The sequence below is a fragment of the Dermacentor albipictus genome, unplaced genomic scaffold (genome assembly GCF_038994185.2).
Source record: "Dermacentor albipictus isolate Rhodes 1998 colony unplaced genomic scaffold, USDA_Dalb.pri_finalv2 scaffold_35, whole genome shotgun sequence".
NCBI classification, from domain to species: Eukaryota; Metazoa; Arthropoda; class Arachnida; order Ixodida; family Ixodidae; genus Dermacentor; species Dermacentor albipictus.
In genome coordinates, this window is record NW_027225589.1 from 785,447 (window position 1) to 796,111 (window position 10,665).

A 10,665-nucleotide genomic window follows, 5' to 3' on the forward strand; every position below is an offset into this window, starting at 1 on the left:
TCACTCAAGTTCACCGAATCTTCTTTGGGCTTTTATATCGCAGCAGGCAATGACGATTATAGTATTTTTTACATACTATAACGTTCTTTACACGTTCTTTCTGCTGCAAAAGTGATTTTGGTCACTCTCGCTGTGGCGGTGCACATTTGTTTCTTTCGCGTTGGCCCTGCACTTGCGTGAGCTGAATGTTTGTGTGCGTCTGCTAATGACTTCATTTTTGGGAGCAGGTTCAATGGTGGGAGTAAGAGAAGCCTCCGAGGGCAGCAAGAAGGAAATGGTGGCAGGAGCGGCGCGCAAAAATATAATAAAACATAAAAAATTAAGCTACGCCGCCCAAATACATGGACTTTGGGGCGCGGAAACAATGCAAAGCGTCCCTATACAGCATCAGTAAGGGCTCAGCAGGCTCAAAATTTGGTGTTCCATGGAGCCATGGTGGCAACGCCGATAGGTGGATTGCTCAAGAGGAGACGTGTGCCTCTGCTTAATAAATGGAGCGAAATCCATTTCGCTTGCTAGTCTTCTCGTCCATTGGCATTCAGCCGGATTCCTCCAAGAGCTGTTGGTCTCCCGAACGTTGACACCTGATCAGCCCAACGCGTGCTGTCTGCTCCTCTATTACTCCAAATCAGGCTCACTGGAGCTCATTCGGTCGAGAGTTTCTCGGAGTTTCCCTGGCTATCCGTCACTTTCGCCAAGGAGCATGTGCAGACGTGGTATCCTGCATTCTTCTAGAAGGGACGCCCGACAGCAGCCACATCATGCTGCCATGCCCGAGCATGTGCGCAACACCACGTGCAAGCTTCACTCCCTCGTCACTGTAGGTAACGCAATCCTTATCAGCGTCGACACGGCGTGCGGGCCGGCTATCGGCCGAAAGCAGCACCTCTTCCTTTCTCTCTCCCTGCAAGGGTGCTTCGTGTAGAACCAGTTCGCGATGAATAGCTATTAAGAAGAGGAGCACAAGTTAAGGACGCACAGAAGATGAAGTCGTGACGACCGCCACCACCTAATTTATTAGGTCTTCAGTATCGCTTTTATTATGTGCGAGAATTCGAAAACATCCACGGAACCGCGGAGCCACAACTGAAAACAAGGACGGTAAAACAGATTGCGGTTTCATGCTACAAGTTCCAGCAACGTGCTTTCTGAATGATTCCCAGCCAGAGATCTTCCACTGATACACCTATTTATCTCCCTATTTCTTGAGGTAGAAGCCTCCTAATATTCCTCTCACGATCGTTTTCTTATTTCTCCCTACAAGCTGCAAATCTGAGAAAGAAAGAGAGAGAAAGCAAGGACAGGAAAGGCAGGGAGGTCAACCAGAAGAGTATCCGGTTTGCTACCCTACACTGGGGGTGGGGGAAAGGGGAATAGAAAGAAGAAGAAAAAAGGGAGAGAGTAAGCACAGAGCACGTGTGGGAGGGACACTATGCACAGGGACACTATAAACGGTCTCTTAAACCGGTGTACCTCAAGTATTGCAGTAATGCACGATTCGCTTTTCTTGCCAGTGAGGGGTGTGGCCACGGTCCGAGTATCTTTGACTCGCTGAAAGGTCGTAAGTCTAGTCGGTGTAAAGGTTCCTGCATAGAGAGGCGTTGTACATCGTAGCGGGGGTAGGTACACAATAGGTGTTCGATGGTCTCCTCGCACCCACAGGAATCGCACATCGGGCTCTCGGCCATTCCCAAACGAAAGGAATATGAGTTTGTGAATGCTACTCCCAGCCACAAGCGGTACAGCAAGGTTGCTTCACCGCGGGAAAGGCTAGATGGCACTTGTAGCCGTAGCGTGGGGTCCAGTTTATGTAATCGGCAGTTGACGGCACGTGAACTCCAGAGATCTTGCGACTTTTTGCGTGCATGTAGGCGAAGTTCCCTGGCAGCATCAGACCTCGCCAAAGGTATGGAACGCGTCTGGGTATCTTCGTGGGCAGACCGGGCAGCCTTGTCTGCTAGGTTGTTGCCGACAATGCCACAGTGAGCAGGAATCCATTGAAATGTAATGGTGTGCCCTCTTTCCAGAGCATGGTGGTGTACTTCCCTGATATCAGATATCATCTGCTCGTATACTCTGTGACGTAATGCAGACTTGATGCTATGAAGGGCTGCCATAGAGTCACAAAATATGACCCATTTCTCTGTGGGCTCTTCGGTGACGTACATCATAGCGGCATGGAGAGCTGCAAGTTCTGCCGATGTCGATGTAGTCGTGTGCGACAATTTGAATTTAACTGTAACCTTCTTGGCTGGAACGACGAATGTGGCAGTTGAGCTGGCACGTGAGGTCGAACCATCGGTATATATATGTATGCGGTCATGATACGTCTGGTGTAGTAATAGGAGCGTAAGTTGCTTCAGAGCCGGCGATTGATGATTGGACTTTTTTGTAATTCCAGGAATATCAAAATTCACTTGAGGCTGTCGTAGGCACCACAGGGGAGATGAAGGCTTTGTCGCCGGTGTAAAAGATGACGGTATGCACTCTTGATGAGCGCTAATCCCCCGCGAAAAGGTCGCTTGAGGTCTTTCGGCTAGTAGGGAGGTCAAATGATGGTCGGGGATCCTTGACAGATGGCTGGCGAATGTGCGCTCTGATAGAGTCTACAACTACGTGTGTCTGGATCATATGGTCCCCAGCGATGGCACTTGTTGCTGCTGTCGACGTGCACCGAGGCAGCCCTAAACACGTGCGTAGGCCTTGACCTTGTATGCTCTCCAAGGCGAGAAAGTTCGTCTTGCATGCATTTGACAACACGGGTAGACTGTAACGTAGCAGTCCGATAAACAGTACCCTGTAGAGCTGCATCATAGAACGGACTGGTGTACCCCAGTTTTTGCCGCAGAGAAATTTAAAGACCTGAGCAATGGCAACCAATTTCTTCTTTAGATAGACGCAGTGAGGGCTCCACGAGAGGTTGCGGTCAATGATTACGCCCAGAAAGCGATGTGTCTTAGAATAGGATACCGCTTGGCCATTAATTGAAACAGGATACGATGACATTTGTTTGCGTGTAAAGCCAAACAATGCGCACTTTTCAGTAGACAGGCTGAGGCCTTGTTCTCGTAGATAAGATGCCGTCATGGTTGCCGCCCGCTGAAGCCTGGCTCGTACCTGAGGTCGAGTCACCGCAGAAGCCCAGATGCAAATGTCATCGGCGTATATTGAGACGTGAACTGACCGGGGTAGGTACTCCGCTAGTCCTACCAAGACGAGGTTGAACAGAATGGGGCTGAACACTCCACCCTGTGGCACACCGTGCCTAATGTAATGTTCCGAAGTTGGGCCGTCTTCAGTCTGTAAGAAAAAGCACCTCTCAGTTAAATAGTCCCGAATCCATTGATACATCCGGCCACCAATTCCAACAGCCTCAAGCGAGTTCAGTATGGCCTCATGGGCGACGTTGTCGTATGCTCCTTTAATATCTAGGAAAAGTGCCACTGATAGGCGCTTGAGGCTTTTTTGATTTTGGACCCAGGTTACGAGGTCAATGACGTTGTCGATGGACGAGCGACCTCGACGAAAGCCCGTCATGGCGTCCGGATAGATGTTGAATCGCTCTAGGTACCATTCCAAGCGAGCAAGAATCATTCTTTCCATAAGTTTACCGACGCAGCTCGAAAGCGCAATCGGGCGGTATGATGAGAGCTCAAGCGGAGACTTTCCAGGTTTCAGAATGGGGATCAAGCGGCTCGATTTCCATTGTCTAGGAACGGCGCCATTCTGCCAATACTCATTGTAGTAGCTGAGCAGCGCATCACGCGCGTCATGTCCAAGGTGGCATAGGGCAGCATACGTGATGCCATCAGGTCCTGGTGACGACGAACGCCTGCAGGTCGCCAACGCAGCATCGAGCTCTTCGAGTGAAAAGAGCGCGTTCATTTCTGGTACACGTGCCTCAGGGATGTCATGCAATGCTGCGTCAGTAATGGTGGCCGCGGACCCAGCAACCCGTCACAGAACTCTTCAGCCACTTGATGTTCCGAGCGGAGTTGGTATAGGCCCAGAGCAGCAAAGGGCTTCCATTGATGCGGAGATGAGCGAAGTCCCCTAACAGTTCTCCATATGTGCGAGAGCGATTTTCTGGGATCAAGCGACTGACAGAAAGTTCTCCATCGCTTGTCATCCAGTTTATCTATACGACGCTGTACTTTCTTCTGTATGCGTCGTGAAGCCCTCAGATCCAAGACGGAGTTCGTGCGCCGATACCTCCTCTCCGCCCGTCGGCGTTCCGCACGAAGCCTCTCCAGTTCCATATCTGAGTCTGTTCGCCTTGCTGACCTTGTGAGCGAGCAGATGGATGTTTTCAAGGTCTCTGCGATGGCATCTTCGATGGTGTGTGAAAGGCCTTCTCGACATGCGTCATCCATATCCTTCTTAAACTTTGTCCAATCAACTGTACGCAAGACAGTAGAGGAGCGTTGCTCAACCCCTCTAATCTTTATGTATGTTGAAATATGGTCACTTCCATGTGTTTCAATGTCCGTAAACCAGTGGACGCTCGAGGCAAAGCGCCGTGACACCAAAGTTAAGTCCAAGCAGCTACTATAGGTGGTGCCTCGCAAAAACGTAGGGCTGCCGTCATTCACACAGCACAAATCATGGTCGGCAGCAAAGGAGGCGAGACTCCTGCCTTTGGAATCAATTTTAGTGCTTCCCCATAGCTGGTGATGCGCATTGAAGTCACCTGTGATAACCCAGGGGCCATTGTTCATCAGTAATATTTTCTTGAGTCGTTCGCCGTCAAAGTGACCCGCTGGGGATATATAGGCTCCAATTAGTGTGAATGACACATCTTTCTTTTGGATATTCAGGCAGACATATTGGTTGTCGTCGTGAGGCTCTACTACGTTAGCGACATATGTAAAGTCCGTCCGGATGTAGATGATTACTTTCGTGCTCGCACCGCATGTGGACGAAAGATTCGTAACCGGACAGTCTGAGTGGTGTTGACGTATTTGGTTCGCAAATGACCAGTATGGGAAAGCAATTTGTAAAATTGAATTGGCGAAAGTGTGCTATGCGGGTTCTTAGAAACCCTAGCATTCCACTGAAAGATCAACGCACTTTTAACTTCAGTGCGGAAGGGGACTATTGGTCGAGCCATGATGCTTAAACGATGCTAGCAAGCACTAGATTTAGTGCATCCAGTATTTGCAGAGCACTTCGAGCTGCTGGTGTTTGCAGCTTGTTCAGTATGATGCGCATTGTATTAATTAGCGATTGCAGCATATCAGCCACCTGCTTGTCTTGGTCGCACAAATCACTGACAGTCGACTTCGGGGGTGGTCCAGCAAAATTTTGCTGTGATTCTGTCGGTGGATGCTGTCGTTTCGGTAGAGCCGGCCAAGATTCTGCAGGTGTGGTCTTCTCAGTTCTGCGCGGTCCTTTCGACAGTGCCTGGCCCGGGCGGCAGAGGAGGAGGAGGTGGTGTAGGAAGTGGCATGCGCGTCGCAGAGAAAACAGCCTTCCTTGAGGGGCGCCGGCGACGGGAACGTCGCTTCCTGACTTTTTCGGCGGCTTCGCGATGAGATGAATGATCTCTCGCCATCTCCTTCAAGATAGCCATTTCCTTCCTAATATGCGGGCATTTCCTCGAGCAAGCTTCGTGTGACCCTCCGCAGTTTGAACACTTCATCACAGTCGCGCCACATTTATCTGCAGCGTGGGGCTCGGCGCAACGGGGGCATGCTGCCTGATTTTCGCAGACGCTGCTCACGTGTCCCAGTCTCATGCATTTGTGGCACTGAAGAGGTTTCGCAATGAAAGGCCGCACTGCATGTCTGAAGTGTCCCACCTTAACATGCGAGGGTATATATTTACCCTTGAATGCAATCTTCACGCAGCGTGAACTGCCTAGCCGCTTAACATCAACAATGACCTCATCATTGGCTGGCTTGGTAAGAATCGGCAAGTCGTTATTAAGGATGGCGACGTCTACGTCGTAGATAACGCCACTGACTACGTCAGATCCCAGAGGGATGTAAGAGCGCACCTGAATGCCATCGATGTCCGTTACGCTGCGTAGAGTGTTCAGAGCAGCCGCATGTTGGACATCAACCGCCAGTAGATTTTTCCGAGTGTTGACTCGAATGTCCGATATTTCATTTGGCACCAGGGCTTCCAGTGACATCGACACAGATGGCCTGTTGAGTAGCTTCATGTTGACGGTGGGAAGCAAGGGCACAAATATGATTGTATTGGCGTCCGGCCTCTGCGTGTGTCTTACTGTTTGCGTGCTTGACGATGAGGACGTCCTGGTGTTTCTTCGCTTCGCTCTGCGGCTCTGCACCAGCTGGAAGTCGTCATCGGAAGTGTGCTCACTGCTGAGAGAGTAGACATGGGTGTCCTCGCGGTCGCTGTCGCTCTGCTGACCGTTCCGCTTCCTGGAGGCGGCCGTCGCCGGCAGACGTGCGGGGTCATCCACTTCTATCACGACCGAGCAGGGAGCAAGGACCAGCGGATGAACTTAGAATTTCACAGAAATAAACTGGAGCAAGGAAGAACAGCTCTGTGTCAAAAACACTTCGTCGTCGTCGTCGTCGAGAAAAGCGGCTCACATTTGCAGGGAGCACAATGCGTGGGCAAGTGCGCACCTTTTTCATTTCTGAGAGATGCCGTGGGGGTGCTGTATGACATACTTATCTGTGTCTTGTCACAGGTCCTACTTCGGACAAAATAGCCCGTGCGTAGCAGGATGGTCAGTGGGCGAGTTACGCAAATGCTACGTACGTAAATACCTAAATGGCCATGCATAAATGATTGTGCATGGGAAGATACGTTATCTATCAGAAATAAAAAAAAGGTGCCGAGCCTAGCCACCCACTGATTTCTGTGTATGTGGGCAGCTCTTCTGAGACATTAAAATTATGGGGATAAGTACGAACACAATCGCGTCGCAAACATTAGAGGCCTACCTCGATAACAATTACGGAGGAAGGTCTATCAGTGTCGCAGCTAATTTAATAATGGAATCACATTTAATGAACAACTAATTACAGCAAGCACATATGAGGCTTTTAATGTAGAAGTAAAAATGGGCAGGCTTAGCTTGGTTAAGCCAAGAATGCGTTGCATATTGCGCGAGTTCGGGCCCAGCTTTTCCTCCGGCTGTCGTGACGTCACGTCACGTGGTTGCGCTAAAGGTAAATGGTGGCTGCCCGGCCGCGCCCAAGGGCTGAACTGAGGGATTGCAATATGCAACGCACAAAAATAGAAGCAACTTATTAACAAACATAGCAAACTTAAAAGAGAATAGGCCCACATATGAGACGCGCAGCAGTGAACAATGGCTCATGCCCTCAATGGTGACTGCGCGGCCGCACCCAAGGGCTGAACTGAGTGATTGCAATATGCAACGCATAAGAAATGGCAGCACATCCATCATGCCGAGATAATTTACGGCGTTTCTGTGATTAGCAATATCGCTTTTTATGAGTTTTCAGCTGATCAGGATATGGTTTACGTTATGATATTTATTATCAAGAATGGCACATATTCAGAGACCCAAGAAGGTATCATTGAGGTTAAAGATAAAGCTTTATATGCTTAATTAGTCAAGTTTGGGTGAAGAGAAATTGGTTAGATGCAGTCATTGATTTATACCGGAAAGCACGTGGAGTACCCCAACAATGCTAATCACATTAGGAGAAACGTCAAAGAACAATGTAAGCTGCGGCACGTCTTTGACCTAACTACATTTCCCATCATTCACACATCAATGCATTCGTGGCCTTGACAACATATGTACATCATTCATGGTGTGCGCTCAAAGCTTTTCATGGATTACAAGTCCCTCCCCCGCCCCCCCCCCCCCAAAAAAAAAAAAAACACTACCTCTTTAAATTTTTGCACTGTTGAGAGACATATTAACTGCATCTGGAAAACGTTTCTTTAATGAACAGGGAGTGGTCGGGTACCTGATGCATTCTTATAATCAAATTCATGGATTTTATTACCGAGAAGTGTCATTCATTCTCATGTGACAGGGGACAATACTCAATTCTATAGTTACTCGAACCTCGGATTGTTTCAATGGACCCCATAGTGTAGCTACGATTTATAGCCATCCATTAAACTCGAATGGCGGTTGGAGAGCGGCAAGGCTGTCTAATATGCTCGTTTTATTGAGTCAGTTCTTAACTTGTTCTATTTACCCGCCGTGGTTGCTCAGTGGCTATGGTGTTGGGCTGCTGTGCACGAGGTCGCGGGATCGAATCCCGGCCACGGTGGCCGCATTTCGATGGGGGCGAAATGCGAAAACACCCGTGTGCTTAGATTTAGGTGCACGTTAAAGAACCCCAGGTGGTCAAAATTTCCGGAGTCCTCCACTACGGCGTGCCTCATAATCAGAAAGTGGTTTTGGCACGTAAAACCCCAAATATTATTATTATTATTAACTTGTTCTATTTGTAAATGTTGCTCTCGTGATTTAACAGACTTTGTATATAAGCTCAGAAATACTGCGTCATTAGTCTGTTATTCTTTCGTATGTAGTAATCTAGGTTTGTTATGCAAGAACAAGTGATCCGCCAAGTCTCATTAACAAATCATAGTTCATTACAGGCTGCTAAGCATTTTGGGTTGACCACATGTGCAGTACCACCACGTCCAGCAATAAGATATTGTCATTGCGAGCGCTGGGTTACATCCCAAGTATGACAGTCTTGTGGGCTCTCATAGCACGCTCAGGTTGTTCTCGAGAAATTGTATCATATCCTAAAACACTAGCCTGTAGTACGAACCCGTTGATAGACCCAGTGTTCAAGCGGGCAATTTTTTGTTTAAAGGACTGTATTCACAAAGAAGTTGCGTTCTTGAAGACCTCTTGAAACGTCGGGGTGACGTAGTAAAGCCAAGTTTACTTGACCACGCCGGAAAACATTATTCCCGGTACATTGAACGCACTGTCCGCAGAAGGTCCAGCGTCCACTAAGAATGCGTACACACTGTACGAGTATACAGCGGAGGGTCCGTTGTGCAAAACCAAATTAACCCATTGGTTCCCGTTGCGTTCACCACCTGCGGGCCAATGTGAGTATATAAGTCAGAGCTTTCGAACGTCCTTGTACATTCGTCAACATTTCTGCTCTGAATGAAAGCAATGTTTTCCTCACGTTGTCGCGCCAACTTCCCAAAGCAAAACAAAACAGAAAAAAACTCCCTTTTGAGGCACAACACTGAGCTTGAAAATGTTGCTCAAATATTGCGCGTTTTTTTTTTGTTTTTGCGATGGCACAAATGAATCGCACATGGTACGTCTGAAAGATCCTAAAAGAGGTTCTTCGGCAGAAACTCTTCACCCTTAACGGCAATATACTCGATGGAAAGCGGCGACATTGTTAAGATCTGAATTCACTTCACTTTTATTGTCCACGTTCCGCATTCGCTCCTCAACAAAGGAACTAAAAAAAAATGCCAACGACACAAATCATGCGCCACCACTCTAAAGATATGAATCAGATCGCTGAAATATATTGGCCTTGAGCATAAATGCTTCTTGAATAGCTGTGTAGGCTGTCAGCGAATGAAGTTGTCCCTTGACATATTTTATGTACCTAATGGTTCGCTTGCTGCACAATTGTAACCATTTCTGTAGCCTCTATTAAAACTCGACCTCCTATTACATGATAAACTTCTTACATACAGTAGCTTGAGCTAATGAACGTAAATTAACATAATATGTGAATGATTAGAGGGTAATTGCGCTTTGAAAATGCTGAAATGAAGGGAGATAGCACGAAAGTATGTAAATTGATAAGGAAGAGCCTTACAAAAGGGTTTCGCTAGTTTGTTGGCTGGAGACTTATCAGCAACCTTTGCACGGGGTGACATCTCACATGGAGAAATATTTAATCGCAATAAATTAAATATGGAAATTGACGTAATTTGAAGCAGTTTGCAGGTGCATGCCTCTCTAGCACTATATGGGTTTGCGCAAAGCGATACCAGGGGGAGGGCCCCACTGTACCTCAAATGTACAGCATCGCACGCGAAATGCGAAGGTTGTGGGATTGTTCCCCACCTGCGTCATGTTGTTTTCTCATCCACTTTTATTTCCATTATTTTTAGTTTTCTTACTTCCTTTGTTAAGCACAGGTAACTTCCCGTATGTTGTCTTTGGTGTCAGTGTTTGTTGGCTTCCTATCATATAGTTAAAATACATGTGAGACTAAAATGGAGCCGCAATCTACGCATTGCCAAGCATTGTGCACAGCACGATACGCGGACATGTGCCAAGGGAGGGGGGTGGGGAGGCCTGGCGGCTCAAAGCGCTCTTTGTCGTTTTACCATTGATAGTCTATTAAAACGCAGAGGGAGGAACCATACCAGCTTGTTCTGGCGTGATGCTTGCTCGCGTCATGTTGGTAAAGGGGGAGAATGAAAAAACAAGGCACTAAGGTCTACACTTGCATTGACGATTGCTCAGCCATCACCTCTGCTACTTTTTGTCCTTGACTGCAAATGACAGCAGTCGTCTGCCTCTTGACGCATGACAAAACGGGGACACACAGCCACCAGAAACTCGCCTAAGAGAAAACTGCTTCGCTAAATTGAGACTTCTTCTTTACCATTTCTATAGAAATAATGCCGAACACGGGCTTCTAAGCAGAAACTTTATTTCCTAACAAAGTATTCCAGCGAAGTGACGGTAACTATTGT